This window comes from Biomphalaria glabrata, unplaced genomic scaffold (assembly GCF_947242115.1).
Source record: "Biomphalaria glabrata unplaced genomic scaffold, xgBioGlab47.1 scaffold_20, whole genome shotgun sequence".
Taxonomy (NCBI): Eukaryota; Metazoa; Mollusca; class Gastropoda; family Planorbidae; genus Biomphalaria; species Biomphalaria glabrata.
This window is the reverse complement of record NW_026602928.1, coordinates 132789-149005: the sequence shown is the minus strand read 5'-3', so window position 1 is coordinate 149005 and position 16217 is coordinate 132789.

Below are 16217 nucleotides of genomic sequence, written 5' to 3'. Positions count from 1 at the left end.
CTTTAGTCACACAAGAAGTTGCAAAGGGAAAAGATCGTCTCTCGAGACGTAAAATGCCACAGATTGCGGAGTTGTTGTTTATAAATATATATCAATTGCTTGGATTAGACTGTAGATTTTTTTAAAAACTTTCTAAGGCAGCGGTTCTCAACCTTTTAAGCTCGGTGACCCCTTTTTACAATCCCCCACTCTGCCACCACCCCCCCCCACACACACACACCTACACACAGCAATAGAAGAATAGACAATAACAATCCATATTTTCGATGGTCTTAGGCGACCCCTGGCAAGTCGTTAATCGACCCCCCAAGAGGGTCGCGACCCACAGGCTGAGAACCCCTGTTCTAAGGCCTGTGTCAATTTTTTTAGGCCTGAAAGTTTTAAAGTTTCATGAATTTAATTTGAGAGTTGTGATGTATGCATAGTAAATTAGACCTTCTTGCTTCTTAAGTTAACATAACATGTAGATGTTTGGAGGTGCTTATAAGAAAAACAATGTTGAATTTGTTTAGAGTTAATATTTTTAAACCCCATCCAATATTATAAAGGTTTCAGCAATGACAAATATTTCCATCAAACACAATTCACTTGTTGAAATCATAGAAGTAGTTTTTTTTTTAAATTGACTAACAAAAACTATCCGAGCACAGTGATCTAAGAATAAGCATCATTGACTTTGCTAATAACTAACCAATGACTACCATTTACAGACCAAAGACTTTACTAATTACTGACCAATGACTTAACTAAGTATTGACCAATTACTGAACAATGACTTTATCCATTACTGACCAATGACTATACTAATTACTGACCTATAAACCGAAATCTAAATATAGTGCCACACAAAAAATTTGGTAATGTTTTGTTTTACATGTTTCGCATGTTCCCTCATTTGTTCTGAAGATAATTATACCATATCCCAAATTGTAGTGAGTGCTGATCTATTTCGCTGTTGTTCTACTCTATTATTTTCTTTATTTCTTCCCGATAGAGAGGAATTTACATTTGTTAGCTCAAAAGTTATTTACTTATTTATTTTATCTAGATCCAGAATGTCTAGTTTTTTATTGCCTTCGTTTTTTTAATATGTGCTGTTCTTCATTAAAGAACCTTACAAATTGTTGGAATTTTTTTTTCTTTACGAATAAATACCTAACAATAAAGAGTAACCGATTTTTTCCCCAGACGGTCGCTTCTTCAAGTTTTATAGACAGGGACGCTAGTTACGATGAGATGAATGCGGACACGGCGCTACATAATCTACACGTATTTAACATAGGCTCTGGGAGTAGCATCGTTGGCATTTATGATCACGTGATGTTATTAACTGGGTAAGAATTTTCCCTACAAACAACATTTAGTCACGTGATCATATTGATAAAACAATGAAAAAAAACTGTCACGTGACAACCATCATGAATTAAACATGAGATCGTAAATTATATAGAAGAGATAGAGCACCACGTTTCTAAATGTTGTTTGTTTACGATTGGTGAATGAGGTCCATTAGTAGCCCCGCCTCCCCCCCCACCTAAAAAAAAAAAAGAAAAAGCCGCTAATAGTCTTGCGTGGTTGGTCCGTCCTTCGTTTAAGCCCCCTTCCCCCCCCCCAAAAAAAAAAAAAAACTAGAAAGATATTTTAAAAATCTGATATGATATTCTAAATATTGCAAAGTTCTGGTGCAACGGCTTTTAAAAAATCTTTTGAAAAAAATACTGCTACGAATGTCCACTATCCTGGCTCTCTGCAGAATGCACCACACGACACAACGAACTTAAGAACCTCACAACTCAGGCCTCACAATCGCTCTTATATAGCGTCTCAACTGGCCTTCTCGAACCTTCTTGACCACTACCAGTTGATCACTTCCGCCGTGACCTGCGTGCGTAATATTTACAACACTGGTCCTTGCCGAACTGGCGAGTATTGTCACTGGTCACGGCTGACCGCTCGACCTGTGCTAGACTGTAATACCTTTTTTTTAAGTTAATGATGCAAGTTTTTTTTTTCGCATAAATATACTCTTTTGAAAACAATTCATCAATTAAAGACACATTTTTTATTCCATATGCAATTGTACAAGTGCTCCCTCTTCCCTAGTGCTATTAGAGGATAGTATGGGCTGCCTTAATCAGCCAGGAAAACCAACGACTTGGCATATTTTAAGTGACTTATAAACATGTGTGACTAGATTGATACCTGAATACGCGTAAAATCTTATCATCTTCTCTATTGAAGTAGCGTCTTTAATTTATAAGAAAATTAATACATCCTTGCCTTTCTTAAGTCGTAGAACGACTGTGGTTTATCTCGTAGAACGACTGTGGTTTATTGTGGTTTATCTCGTAGAACGACTGTGGTTTATCTCGTAGAACGACTGTGGTTCATCTCACTGCTGACACCTATTCTCGAGAGACATTAAGTAATTTCTATGATGATGAATACAAGAATGTAAGGGAAATTATATTAAACGGAAAAAAATATTTTTTTGTATATGCTGAGTAACATTTATCCATACAATTTAGCTATTAGTTGAAAAAAAAATGTCATAAATTATATAATATCAGGTGACCGAGCCTCGCTCGGATGAACAATTTGTTAAGGAAGGATATATACCCGAAGTCATTTTGAGAATATTTTTGTACCAGGTGGCCGAACCTCGCTCTGTTAAATAATTTCGGAAGGTTATATACCCGAAGTCATTTTGGGAATATTCTTGTAATTACGAAAATGAACGATCGGATAAAGACTACTAATCTGAAGAGTTGTTTTAGTGTTCTGTTAGTTCTAATTGTAGGCCTAATTGTACATGTCGATTAAATTTAAAGTCTTTTAAGTCCTCCTACAGTCTAGACAAACTACAGCTCACGTCCGTCTTATAGTTTTACAATCTATCTTTTGCGTAAAACTATTGTAGGCTTACTATTATTGGCTTGGAAGAAAGTCTTTGCAATGTAACTTCTCTACGTTATAGGGTAAAACATGCACTTAGTGACAAAGTAAAATGGCGCATTTTTTCTTATTAGACTTAAATCATGGCATTAGTTTTCTAAAGAAACGTTTCCGTGGGGCACCTCTGTTACGCCAAACAATATGCTCGTTACCCATACGGGATACGTGCCCTGCCCAGCCTGACAGTCGGACTATAGGAAGTTCATACCGGCTTTTGCCATCCATCCATCCTTGTGGTACTATGGCCTGCTTTTACACATCCATCCATTCAGATCTCTCCTGGCCCTAACTCCAAGCTTTTTACCGAGGTTTATAGTTAAATCAAAAGAGGCTGCAGTGTACTCAAACTCGTTGACCGCTAGATGGATATCATGTTTAGTGTGAGCAAGTAAGGCGTAGAGAAGCTGTGTTATGACCAGTTCCTTTGTTTTGGTACAGGAGAGGTAGACACTGAAGCATGAACACATGGTAATAATTCACCAGCAAAATAATAATAATAATAAGGCTTGTCTTAGAGTCCGAAAATTAATGAGGATTGCAGCTGTGACCTACATATCTTGCCACATCCAGGGCAAGCATAACCATTGTCCGCGATGCTCGATTAAGATTTTCTTTTAGCGTCTGCGTCTGTCCTCGGCAGCAAATTTTCTTTTGGTCTCAAATGTGTATCCGCGGCCTTTGTATAGAGGGAATTCTTTAAGTCCGACAGTTACGCTGGACAGAGCAGTATCCTATATGGGAGACGAATCTTAGACGAACGCATGCCAAAGGCAGTGTTTTTTTTGGTGAGCTAAAAAGTGGTTGACGTAACACCGAAACCCTTAAAAGACCAGCTTATGGCGCAAACTTGACTTAGCTGACATAGAAGAGAGCACATGGTTGCATGCAACCTCAGAACGAGACAGCTGGAGGTCACCAGCAAAATAAACAACAAAGTAAAAGGTATCTACACCGCTCTACACAATTAAAGTGTAAACAACTTATTAAGCACTTAAAACACAATAACTAATCATATATCGGCACATTTAATTTCATTACTTTTCTTTCATAGTTCTATAATAAATCAATCTACATTAAGATGGTGCGCAAATGTTTCATTAGGTCTATTGATTCTTTAGAACTCGTTATTGTTTGCAAAGAAATATTTTAGTGTACTGCGGTAAGCCTAGTGACGTAAGCAGCGTTTTTCCCGTTTTTCCCGTTTACGTCATGGAAAATTTTCATTCATAAAACATTCTAGCCAAAACTAATTTTTCGATAATGAGGCATTTTCAAACCGATATAACGGTCGACCTCGAGTTTTCCCGATGTGGCCAATGAGTTGAGAATTTTTTTCTCACTATTATGCACATACCATGAACTTTTAAAGAAAATCGTTAGAGCCGTTTTCGAAATAAAATTTATATATATATATAAATATAAATATATATACATACATACATACATACATACAAGAATTGCTCGCTTAAGAGTATAGGATTTTCTCACTATTATGCACATACCATGAACTTTTAAAGAAAATCGTTAGAGCCGTTTTCGAAATAAAATTTATATATATATATAAATATAAATATATATACATACATACATACATACATACAAGAATTGCTCGCTTAAGAGTATAGGATTTCATTTGGTTTTTCTGATCAGTATCTCGCTGATCTTGGTATCTGAACAAACGTCGAATCCAGACCTTGTTGGTGAGTTTCCTAGTACTCGATTCTCTCCGTGAGCCTCAGCTTTTGTTAAACGCTTGAGTGCAGAATTCAAGTTGACATCGTCAGGACTGTGAAAGTTCACATCATTCGTAGGCTTCCTGTCGTGGGAGCTACATTCGTAGGAATTGCTATCACAGACAGCGCTAATATCACCAGCGTCTCGGTTAAGTAAAGGATCGTATCTCTTTTCGACATGGTAGCCATCATGTTACCTATCGGTTTATCTGTCTTGTTAAGCATGGTACCTATCGGTTTATCTGTCTTGTTAAGCATGGTACCTATCGGTTCATCTGTCTTGTTAAGCATGGTACCTATCGGTTCATCTGTCTTGTTAAGCATGGTACCTATCGGTTCATCTGTCTTGTTAAGCATGGTACCTATCGGTTCATCTGTCTTGTAAAGCATGGTACCTATCGGTTCATCTGTCTTGTTAAGCATGGTACCTATCGGTTCATCTGTCTTGTTAAGCATGGTACCTATCGGTTCATCTGTCTTGTTAAGCATGGTACCTATCGGTTCATCTGTCTTGTTAAGCATGGTACCTATCGGTTCATCTGTCTTGTTAAGCATGGTACCTATCGGTTCATCTGTCTTGTTAAGCATGGTACCTATCGGTTCATCTGTCTTGTTAAGCATGGTACCTATCGGTTCATCTGTCTTGTTAAGCATGGTACCTATCGGTTCATCTGTCTTGTTAAGCATGGTACCTATCGGTTCATCTGTCTTGTTAAGCATGGTACCTATCGGTTCATCTGTCTTGTTAAGCATGGTACCTATCGGTTCACCTGTCTTGTTAAGCATAGTTCCTATTAGTTCATCTGTCTTGTTAAGCATAGTTCCTATTAGTTCATCTGTCTTGTTAAGCATGGTACCTATAGGTTCCTGTCAGTTCATCTGTCTTTTTATGCATGGTTCTTGTCAAATCATGTCTTGTTAAGTATGGTTCATATCGGTTCATCTGTCTTGTTAATCATGGTTCCTGTCAGTTCATCTGTCTTGTTAAGCATGGTACCTATCGGTTCATCTGTCTTGTTAAGCATAGTTCCTATTAGTTCATCTGTCTTGTTAAGCATGGTACCTATCGGTTCACCTGTCTTGTTAAGCATAGTTCCTATTAGTTCATCTGTCTTGTTAAGCATAGTTCCTATTAGTTCATCTGTCTTGTTAAGCATAGTTCCTATTAGTTCATCTGTCTTGTTAAGCATGGTACCTATAGGTTCCTGTGAGTTCATCTGTCTTTTTATGCATGGTTCTTGTCAAATCATGTCTTGTTAAGCATGGTTCATATCGGTTCATCTGTCTTGTTAATCATGGTTCCTGTCAGTTCATCTGTCTTGTTAATCATGGTTCCTGTCAGTTCATCTGTCTTGTTAAGCATGGTACCAATCTGTTCATCTGTCTTGTTAAGCATGGTACCTATCAGTACCTGTCAGTTCATCTGTCTTGTTAAGCATGGTACCAATCTGTTCATCTGTCTTGTTAAGCATGGTACCTATCAGTACCTGTCAGTTCATCTGTCTTGTTAAGCATGGTACCAATCTGTTCATCTGTCTTGTTAAGCATGGTACCAATCTGTTCATCTGTCTTGTTAAGCTTGGTACCAATCTGTTCATCTGTCTTGTTTTTAAGCATGAAACCTATCAATACCTGTCAGTTCATCTGTCTTGTTAAGCATGGTACCTGTCAGTTCATCTGTCTTGTTAAGCATGGTACCTATAGATTCATCCGTCTTGTTAAGCATGGTACCTATAGATTCATCCGTCTTGTTAAGCATGGTACCTATAGATTCATCCGTCTTGTTAAGCATGGTACCTATAGATTCATCCGTCTTGTTAAGTATGGTACCTATAGATTCATCCGTCTTGTTAAGCATGGTACCTATAGATTCATCTGTCTTGTTAAGCATGGTACCTATAGATTCATCCGTCTTGTTAAGCATGGTACCTATAGATTCATCTGTCTTGTTAAGCATGGTACCTATAGATTCATCTGTCTTGTTAAGCATGGTACCTATAGATTCATCTGTCTTGTTAAGCATGGTACCTATAGATTCATCCGTCTTGTTAAGCATGGTACCTATAGATTCATCTGTCTTGTTAAGCATGGTACCTATAGATTCATCTGTCTTGTTAAGTATGGTACCTATAGATTCATCCGTCTTGTTAAGCATGGTACCTATAGATTCATCCGTCTTGTTAAGCATGGTACCTATAGATTCACGTCTTGTTAAGCATGGTACCTATAGATTCATCCGTCTTGTTAAGTATGGTACCTATAGATTCATCCGTCTTGTTAAGTATGGTACCTATAGATTCACGTCTTGTTAAGCATGGTACCTATAGATTCATCTGTCTTGTTAAGTATGGTACCTATAGATTCATCCGTCTTGTTAAGCATGGTACCTATAGATTCATCCGTCTTGTTAAGCATGGTACCTATAGATTCATCTGTCTTGTTAAGCATGGTACCTATAGATTCATCTGTCTTGTTAAGCATGGTACCTATAGATTCACCCGTCTTGTTAAGCATGGTACCTATAGGTTCACGTCTTGTTAAGCATGGTACCTATAGATTCATCCGTCTTGTTAAGTATGGTACCTATAGATTCATCTGTCTTGTTAAGCATGGTACCTATAGATTCATCTGTCTTGCTAAGCATGGTACATTTATCCATATCTCAAGTTAAATTTTAACTATGATACAGATCTGTTCGTTAGCTCTGTTCGTTAGTTCTGTTCGTTAGCTCTGTTCGATAGCTCTGTTCGATAGATCTGTTTGTTAGATCTGTTCAATGACCTTGATCAAAATGGTGCTTGGTTGATCTACGAACAGGCAGGTGTCCGGGTCCTCTTAATCTTCTATCAGAGCTAGCTGGAAACATTTTTTAAAGAGTTTCCTTGTTTATTTTAAAGCATTTCAGTCTTTGTCATCGTATTTATTGCTTCAGCACTTTGAATTCAAGTTCGTGGATCATTTTCATAAAAGCCATAGAAAATGACACTTTAAGACATCAATGTTGCATCTATTTTTATCAGCCTCTCAGCAAACACTGCTCAACACAAAACAAACAACTCAAGAACTTGAGCACTCCCCTTCTAATAATGTTTTTACTTCTTTTACTTCCTTGGCAGCGCTGGGATAAGTCATTGTTTAGTATTAAAATCTCATCTAAAATAAATAGAATCACAGCTAAAAATCAGTCGCTAAATTCCGATCTTCCCCCCTGCGGGAGGGGATTTCATTATGGGAAGGGGGGGGGTTTGAACCTCAACCCCTCCTGGCTACGCCCATGCGTGCACTATTCATACCACTATAATTCGCCCTCATAAACACATTCCTAGCACCAGTACGGAGTGCCGGCACCCTTTTTCAATTAAGGGTTAAAATTATTACTTTTCTTGTATTTTAACGTTTATTATTAATTTATTGGTAGTTTAAAGGTAGGCAATCGATCATTGAGTACCGGCACCTATTTTAGTTTAACAAAAAAGCACTGTATATCGGGTTAGGAACTTAGTGTCCAACTTGGTCCGAAATTGAGCGTACCAGAAATAGAATGTACAAACTTTTTACAAGGCAGACAGAATGAGTTGATTTTAAGCTTTGTAAAAATAGAGTCATTTAAATTCAGTTCAGTACATTTAACATTAATAACGAACAATATCGCATCCATTCTTTTCATTACAGTTATAACCTCTTTACAGAGGACGGTAATAATAATAAACAAGATACCTTAGGTAAGTGCTCTCTTTTCGGGTTAATGTTTTTTGACAGTACTTCAAAGTGATAGGCCTACACCAGCTCATGATCATACTTCCTTCCAGAATCTTGGTTGACAATTAATTTGTTACCACAGCTTAATATGTTTTTTTTTTAATTTAATTTTTTTTTACGAACCAGATACGATGTGAGTGTATGTATTATACGCTTAACACTTTTTTAAAAAAATGTAAACTGTTTCACGTGTTTTGGATGTTTCTTCAGAGTTGAAGATAATTTACTTCCTAGTCCAAACCTCCCGCAGGAGGACGGGGGTGGGGGGTGGGGGATGGCAGCGGGCAGGGTAGGAACCCTGGACCATCGAGACAACGGAACGACAGTCCGGCGAGCATACCGCACGAGCAGGCAGCCATGTAGTGGGAAACTAGGTCGTAACGCTGTGGTCATATTTTAAACGTATTTCCTTTTTCTTGCTAAAAGTTCTCAATGTGGGTCTCTTTGTTTTGACTGATGACTTCATTAGACCGTGATTCAAGATTCGCAGTGAAATAACAAATCGAACAAGTAAAATTTAAGTTGTTTTTAAATGAAGTCTTCACTAATGAAGCCGTTTGATGGTCTATGATTTCTCATTTAATCAATTTCCTGTAGTCCTTATCATTGGAACGAGTCTTTCTTCTAAGTCTAAGCTTTACACATTCAAGTTCTTCTATTCACAATTTAGCTCAAGATTTCTACTTTGAGCTTGTGTGCAAGATGTTCATGAACGTCTATTTTATGTTGTTCATTTACGTGTCCTCTGTAGTGTTCACTTTTTAAAGCTGGTCAGACATCTTGAGTTATCACTTTTCTTGCCTCCAGGGCCGGACTTAGATAAATCGTGGCCCTAGGGGAACTGCATTTGGTGGCCCTAAATGAAATGTGAACTACTGGCCCGAATTGCGCTCCACAGAAGCACTTTTAGAACATATAATAACATGCACTGTACAGAGGCCCTTTTTAAAGAATTCCAGTCTTGACCCGGAATGTCTAAAAAACTATCGCCCGGTATCAAATCTTCCTGTCAAAGCTTCTGGAGCACATCGTGTTAGCGCAAATTCTTTCTCATCTTGAACAGTACTGTCTCTTGGAAGAATTTCAATCTGCATTTAGGACGTGCCATAGCACAGAGACAGCAATGGTCAGGGTACTAAACGACTTACTTCACAATTCCGACAAAGGCCACATATCAATTCTTTCCATGCTGGACTTGTCCGAAGCCTTTGATACGCTAGACTATGAAATTATGATGGCCAGATTCTCTGCCACTTTTGGTTTAGCAGGAATCGTCCTAAAGTGGCTTTTATCTTACCTGACCGGACGCACCCAAAGTGTGTTTGTTAATGGGACAGAATCAATAAGCTTACTTTTGAAGTACGGAGTACCCCAAGGATCAGTTCTAGGCCCAGTACTGTTCACTATGTATACATTACATATCCACTCAGCGGTGTCAAACGTCCAACCGGCATCTTTACCGATGACTCACAGTTATACGATACCTCAGTACCCTCAGAGGTGTCGCATCTGGCAGAGAAAATCAGTAGTACTGTTGCAAAGGTGAGCGATTGGATGGTTGAAAATAAGCTCAAGATGAACAAAGACAAGACAGAAATAATTAAGATTGACACTCGGAACAACGTCTCAAAAGTTGACAGCACAGATTATCTTTTTTATCACGAACTGCCAGCTTCCTTATGTCCATGTAGTGCGGAATCTTGGAGTTTTCTTCGACTCAACACTATTTTTCGAACCACACATAAAGTCAGCTCTGCAAGGGTCTTTATCTGCAGCTGCGTAGATTTGGCCAGATCCGACCATATTTAACAACGGAGTCAACAAAAACGCTAGCTGTGGCATTCATACCCTCCCGCCTTGACTACTGCAACGCCGTGCTAGCAGGTATACCTGATGACAAAATAGCCAAGCTGCAACGTATACAGAACAACGCCGCACGAATAGTACTTAAAAAACAAAACGAGATTCTGCTACTACGCTCTTGCGCTCGCTTCATTGGCTTCCCATGAAAGCGAGAATCAATTACAAGGTCGCCACACTTTGCCATCAGTGTATATATAACAACGAGATGCCCTTGTACCTTAGCGAACTGATTACTCCATATGTCCTCCAGAGAGCCCTGCGCTCAATGGACTCAACGCTTTTAGTGGTGCCACGTTTCTCCCTCAAAAGCTACGGTCTGCGGGCTTTTTCAGTGCACGGACCAAAGGTTTGGAACTCACTCCCCACTGATCTCAGACAGACAACATGCTACACCACTTTTAAGAAGAACATTAAGACCTATCTGTTTAAAACTTTTTTAGATAAGTTTGTCATTGTAGCTGTCGTGTTTGTAATGTTATTACAGCGCATGGAGCCTACATTTTGTTTGTTAACAGCGCTTTATAAATAAAATTGTTATTATGTAAAGACAAAGTATTAGCCCTCGACAACAAATCAGACTGATGCGCTCCCTTGTCATGGCCACATTTGTATTGTGAGTCTTGGACGTTGACCAGGAGGATCCTAGCAATGGAACTGAGATCCTACAGAAGGCTCCAAGGTATCACATTCAAAGACCGCATCACAAACCAAGAGATAAGAGACAGGGTTACCGCAACGATTGGACCCCATGATGACCTGCTAACTAGCGTTAAAAAATTTATATTCATATGAAAAAAATCATCGGGGCTCGCAAAGCCCTTCCTTTAGGGAACAGTACCAATAAAAAAAATGAAGAAGAGGCAGACAGAGAAAGCGATGGGAGGACAACATAAAAGAATTGACGGGTCTGTCATTGAAAGAGGTTCTAAAGCAAAAGACATAGAGAAATGGAGAAAGACTGTCGACGAATCTTGCATGGTGCCCCAACGGTCCAACAGACTAAGGAATAGGTAAAGGTAAAAAGTAAATGAAAAAAAGCAATATTTCACTTGGATACGAAACCCAGTTGCAGCCTTCATATTTTGTTACATCTAGTGTCGACAAATCTTTTTTTTTTGTAGAGTGTTCTTGAGTTATAGATAGATTTAGGAAATTTAATGAGTAGCAATATAGGAACCAAACGTGTAGTCTGACAAAGACAGAAACTACAAGACTAGAGATGCTCTAAGAATAGTGTTCTGTTGTCACAGATTAATAATAAATTACTGTTAATTGATATCTCAACGGTCTTAACATCATCAACTGAAGTCTTGGTGAAATCTTGTGTAAAGGCTTCGTCACAATAGTTTGCAAAGGTTTGTGATCTGATTGTACAGTCACAGTTCTTCCAAAAATATAATGGTGAAAATGTTCAGCTGCAAACACTATAGCTAACATTTCCTTTTCTATTCGTGCATATCTGCACTCTGTTTCTGTCAATGATCTTGACGTATACGCAACTGGTTTGTCTTCTTGCATTAAAAAGCTTCAAAAGGAAGGATGTGCTAATATTATATGATATTACGTCATTGTTTGTTGTTTATGTTTTATGCGAAAGCAAAGAATCGGACGGAAATAAAAGTTAGTTACATATGTCTACCTTGATAAAGACAGTCTCGTTATTATCATTATTAATTAGTAACGTCTACAGTAATTTATTATTAATCTGTGACAACAGAACAATTAGTGACAAGAGGGATGCTCAGGTTAGTAGAGCGGAAGACATTAGTCCATGTAAATAAATCTGTTCAACTGATTAACAGTTTTTTTTAATCCTTTGAGAGCGCCTGAGAAGCCGAGCATGAGGATTGATTGATCTAAGTATTAGCATAACTGTCTATTTAAGTTTCCTTTTCGTATTCGGCTCCTGTGGGTTAGACCTTCTTCAGCTTTATTCTTCCATGCCAGTTAGCGCAAAATGGAATCTAATTTAATTTAATATGTTATAATTATTCAGTAATATTATACTAATATTATTATTTCAAATAGGTAAAAAAAAAACACTCATGATATCACAATTTACTTATCCATTTAGTTATGACTTGCTTACAAATCTGAAAGAACATATCCAAACAATATCCAGAACAAATCCTTAACCTATGTTCTAATAACGGAATCCTAATTTCTCTCAGGGATTGCTTTTGGTGAAACAATGTGCCGAACAAACGGGAAGAGCTGTTCTGTGATAGAAGATCGCCAAGAGGATCGCTATTCTATCTCTACTTCTCAAACGGTAGCACATGAACTGGCACATGGGTAATCCTTTGCTATTTAGTTTGTTGGAAGGCATTAATGCTGCTATAAGGATCCTAGGCATCACATTCAAAGACCGCATCAAAAACCAAGAAATCAGAGACAGGGTTACTGCAGCGATCGGAGCCCATGACGACCTGCTAACTATTGTGAAAAGACGAAAGCTTAAAACCTTTGGCCACATTACAAGATCTACGGGGCTCGCAAAGACCTTCCTTCAGGGAACAGTCCCAGGAAAAGAAGAAGAGGCAGACAGAAAAAGCGATGGGAGGACAACATTAAAGAATGGTAAGGCCTGCCACTGAGAGAGGTTCTAAACAAGGCAAAAAAAAAGGGAGGAATGGAGAAAGACGGTCGACAAATCTTGCCTGGTGCCCCAACGGTCCAACAGACTAAGGGATAGGTAAAGGTAAAAAAGGAAACTCGCAACAATTTTTCCAGATTCAGCGGCATGTCTAAAGTGAATCAAGCTGTTGTTTCACAACAGACGGTGGCCTACTTCAACATCGAGACGTATATAAGATTAGGGTTATATCTTATTCCCCATTTCACTTTCTTGTAGCCATCGACGATGTCATAAAAATACATTAAACGGGCTGCATTCGGATTTCAATCGAGTTGGATTTTGCAGACGACATAGCATTACTTTGAAATACAATTTAATGTATACTCGAGATGACGGATAAAGACGCCCTCAAAGTTATGCATATTGGGTGCAGGTTACCCAGTACACCCATTAGCATTGGTTATACAGATCTTGAACAAATAGAAAAGTTAACCAAGCCTATTTAGAAGGTGTTATCTCAAGCGATGGTGTTGCATGTCGGATTGGAAAGCAGGAACCGTCTTTAAAAAATTAAGGCCTATCTGAATAGACAAAATTAATTAGCCTGGAGATTAAAATCCACCTACTCAATACAATCATTGTCCCAGCGGCCCCCACGCTTCGAGACGTGGCAGGCTGAAAAGAGTCTGAGTAGATGGCTGAGAAAAATACTAGGAATAACATACCGAGATAATGTACCCAATAGAGAAATCTTTTCCCTCAACAAGCCGTCCAAGGAAAGTGGCGACGGAACGTCGATTGACATTTGTGAGACATATCATTAGATAAGACGAAACACGTTTACCAAAGTCAGACTTAAACATGAAAGCCGAAAAGAGGAACGTAAAAACATGCCTAACATGGCGTCACACCTTTTTAGAAGTCCTGAAATCCGTAGAGCCAGCTGGAAAATGGCCGTGAAGTCGCCTTCAACTCTTTTCTGTGGATAGAGCTTGCAGCCCTATACGTCGAATGAGGCGCTTCAGTCTATGTGTTTCTGAACAGTTTAAAAAAAAATTGCTACGTTTGCCACTCAACTGGTTAGATTAGATGATGAGAGTGCCCCGGACGCCGAGCGTTTTTCTACATTTATGAGCTTCAGAAACTCTTTTCCTGGTGTCTACAAGAAATTATATTTCTCAAATTCAAGGTATTAACTTTTTAGTTTTAAAAGTTGCATTTTACCCACTTGGGTGTCACCCCCCTGGTGGGTGTCACCAGGTGCGGACCGCACACCCCTAGTGACGCCACTGCGCTTAACCACTCAACCACCGCGTCTACTTAATTAGACTTATAAACAAATGGGCTAATAGCGGAAATAAAGGAGATGTGTTACATAGATTAGCTGATACGCCTAGCGATAGTGTTAAAAGTTTTATTTCGTTGGATACGTCAGCTGTGGGGAGAGGGGTGTTATGCTCTTCCGCGGTGTTTAGTACTTGAAAATGTCCAACTGGGGGTAACACTGAACTCAATACTGGAACAGATAACACCGACGAAAGGCCAACAGTCGATGCATAGAGTCGACGCTGGTGTTAAAACAGCAAACACTTTTAATACTGAATACGGGAACCGTCCGATGTCCTCTATTACTAGCTGTCTATATAATTCTTCTTATTCCTACTGTAAAGAAGAAAGCGTCTTGATTCTAAAGCGTCGCTTAGAGAGTTCTTGTTTTTTAACTATCTGTCACGTCACTTGTCACTAAGTACAACTTTCCCCTTATTCCCGAAACAAATAACTAAATCCTAATCATGTCACAACAGGGGGAACAGCTGTGGGGAGAGGAGGAACTGCTGTGGGGAGAGGGGGAAACTACTGTGTCGGTGACATCGTTTCGACTATAGCAAATGACCAGGCATTCATTATCATTTTTATGAGATTATTCCTCGTTCCATATGCTAGGACAAATTTGTACAAAATCTCCTTCTTCCCTAGCGCTATTAGAGCATGGAATGGGTTGCCTGAGCTTGCCAGGAAAACTAGTGACTTGGCGGAGTTTAGGTCATTGGTTAATATCCATGACTAAATGCATGACGCGTAGGACGTAATCATCTTCTTTTTTGAAGTAACGTCTGTATCATATAAGATAAGATTCATAGTCGCAATTCACTGTCCTTTACATTGTTTAATTTATCATGAAATTCTTCAATAAAGAATTTTTAGCTCTTACATTAGTTCGCCTACCCGAGCAGTATTAGATTCAATTGAAAGCCTCCTGTAGGTTATGGCGGGCAGGAGACTTTGATTTTGTAATATATGGAGCGGGGAGTATACCACAAGGCAGCCATGTGAGGCAGGAAAAGACAAGACTTTCTTAAACAACCATACTAGGAAATTTAACTAGTTAATTTATTACAATTCGCAGCCTCTCAGCACGTCACGACGGAGAAAACAATATCTGCAACGCTTCAGAGAGATACATTCTGGGTTCTTCTGATGCGGAAAAAACGCCTGGGACAGAGTATAATCCATGGCTGTTCTCTCCCTGCAGTGTCAGCTACATTACCAGCTTTTTGAAGAAACAATTGAGCTCCAGGTTGGTTTTCTACATTGTTATGAAAACATTTATTTGTTGTTGTTTCAACTCAAGATCTGCATGTGGCTGTTGAAATTTCGGTGGTGCCTCGAAAAGAACATGCAAATCGACCACCGGCGGGAAATGGTTATGTCTGCGCTGGTTGTGGCAAAGTATGTAGGTCGCAGATGGGGCTGTTTAGCCACGGAAAATACTGCATTCTTATAAATATTCAGAGTCGAAGACATGCCTTATTTGTAGTGACCTAATAAAACACTACAAGAAGACATGCCTTATTTGTAGTGACCTAATAAAACACTACAAGAAGACATGCCTTATTTGTAGTGACCTAATAAAACACTACAAGAAGACATGCCTTATTTGTAGTGACCTAATAAAACACTACAGGAAGACATGCCTTATTTGTAGTGACCTAATAAAACACTACAAGAAGACATGCCTTATTTGTAGTGACCTAATAAAACACTACAAGAAGACATGCCTTATTTGTAGTGACCTAATAAAACACTACAAGAAGACATGCCTTATTTGTAGTGACCTAATAAAACACTACAAGAAGACATGCCTTATTTGTAGTGACCTAATAAAACACTACAGGAAGACATGCCTTATTTGTAGTGACCTAATAAAACACTACAAGAAGACATGCCTTATTTGTAGTGACCTAATAAAACACTACAAGAAGACATGCCTTATTTGTAGTGACCTAATAAAACACTACAGGAAGACATGCCTTATTTGTAGTGACCTA